The 2,240-nt window shown below is 32.1% G+C and overlaps 1 long non-coding RNA gene across 1 annotated transcript; it reads left to right on the top strand.

Moving 5' to 3' along the window:
- The first annotated feature begins 658 nt into the window (after window positions 1-658).
- LOC130891346 (uncharacterized) lies at window positions 659-1,909 on the top strand. The gene is made up of 2 exons (XR_009058885.1): window positions 659-922; window positions 1,799-1,909. It is a non-coding gene; the product is annotated as an uncharacterized LOC130891346 (long non-coding RNA).
- The last annotated feature ends 331 nt before the right edge of the window (window positions 1,910-2,240 follow it).

The following is a 2,240-nucleotide window of genomic DNA, read 5'->3' as shown; positions in this document are numbered from 1 at the left end:
CAATTATATCGGAAACGGATTGTACGATTTTTATAAATTTTTGTGTACAAGGTTCTTGTGATACGGTGGTATTTACATTGTTATCAGATCTTTCCTTTTCCAGAAAAATAATGAGCATTGTTATTTCAAATGGATCACCGTGTATATTTTTCGCTTTTCAAAATCCTTAAGAAATTTATAACTGATTAGTTATTAGTTATCCAAGAAAACAAAATGATTTTCATAGATACGCAGTTAAAGCGAATTTCATTACTTTCTAGTGAATTTATCATTCACTAAAACTTTATTTAATGCAATAAATATTATTTTGGAGAGCCGTGAGAGAGAGAAGAGTCTCCAGCCGGGGGAGCAAGATTACAAGTTTCACACTCAAAGTAGGATTGTATCACAAGCAAACTTTTGTAAGTATCTACATCCATGTAATTGTTCACTTGCTGTGATTAAAAACAATTAAATTCAATTTAATTGAATCATCTTCATATTTCACAATTTCAATTTATCATCTTCATTAATTCATACTATTGGATGAACTAAAACTTTGACAGCTGTCTTATGAAAGATGATAATTCAAAGTAAACGTATGAAAGTATAGTTTGTGGAGGCCTCAATCTGTCATACCAAGGACTTATTGATCGATATGTTAAAACAGTGTTACCGTACCAACAAAATTAAACATTCATAAGAAAAAATTGTCAAAATTCTAGTAAACTATCAAAACCCTTTCGAACCTCTTTCAAAATTAAAAGTGTTTCACAATGACTTACTATAAATTAAGTTATATCCCATATTGTTTACCTGATATGCCGTTGCAGATCCTATTTCAACCTCTAACTACTTTACCGGTCGTATGTCGACCTTGTTGTCCGCCTGCCCCTTGTCCACCTTGTCCACCTCCTCGTAGTTGCTAATTCTACTTTTACAGGTAAGTAACAGTTTTTATTTTTCAAATATTCACAGATATAAAAAACATTACTTGTTGATAAGCTTTATACCTATTCAAAACTTGGCTGTTCTACACACACACGTGTGCTTGTGGGGGACATTCAGGACAGGACAGACAACAGGACATTCCACCAGCACCTGAAATTCCGACAGGTCCTCTTCAACACTCAGGTTTAGAGTATAGTCTCCTTTCTCTCTTTCTGGTTCTATGCGAGATTACGGAAATCTCTTGTTAAGGATTAGCTCCTTCTCTCCTTCTCTCATCGTAATGTGTGTGTGTGTGTGCTATGAAATACTATCAAAGTGGTCCTTTATAGCTATCTCCGATGAATATCTTTTCACTTGCTTATGAAGTACGTAGTTACCGTGTCGGGGGTTATTCTCATTTATTTTTCAGTACCTAACCAATAGAGGCTTCTTTTTCAGTTTAATTTATATAGTTCCCAAAATTAAGGTCATAAAGACGTAGAAATTGAGAAAATTGCATAGGAAAAAAATGCCTTAACGTGTGCTTACAGACCGATACCAGTCACTAGCTTGTGCGGCACCAATAGACCAGCCACAATATAATGGTCAGCTTCTATAATAAGGTTATGCTAATTGTATTTTGGAATGCTGAATGCGAAATTTGAGCAAACGTTCCAAAATTAAATTAAAATTAAATAAATTAAATCAATAGTTTACAGAGATTGAACAATCTTTCAATTGAGATGAATTAGAAACGCTGCAGCGATGAAAAAATGTGTTATCCTGTTAACCTAAAGGGAGTGTATTTCGAACAATAAAAATATAATGAATATAATTTTTATTGAGTTACCCTTTTCTAGCTTATTTGTAACGTTTTTATTTGTTTCAGTAACAACAAGGAGTACAAGAAGCGTCAACAATACTATGTAATGTATATTTTAAGTTGTAAGCCTTAAACTATCCGTGGTGAATATAAAATTGTACTTTTGTAACTATTGTATTCATGTTTTTTTCTTTATGTGAACATTTACACCTGTACAATTAAAATACGGTCAATAATCATGTAAGATAATGACAAAAATAGAACCATTTCAGAAACTTGAAATAAATGGTGGGGTAAGGCAAGTTGATAGACTCCCAGCGGTATTGTTAACTTAATAATAATAATAATAATAATAATAATAATAATAATAATAATAATTAAAGCTAATACCAAGGGACCGAAGACGCGAAGGCAGGAAAATATGAAATATCATATGAAAATATGAATCAAGAAAAGATAAAATATATGGAAATTGGAAAAAAAGGAGGTTCACAAACCAACAACAAAG

The sequence above is a fragment of the Diorhabda carinulata genome, chromosome 3 (genome assembly GCF_026250575.1).
Source record: "Diorhabda carinulata isolate Delta chromosome 3, icDioCari1.1, whole genome shotgun sequence".
Lineage (NCBI taxonomy): Eukaryota > Metazoa > Arthropoda > Insecta > Coleoptera > Chrysomelidae > Diorhabda > Diorhabda carinulata.
Note: the sequence above shows the minus strand (reverse complement) of the source record. Positions and strands in the feature narration are given on the sequence as shown.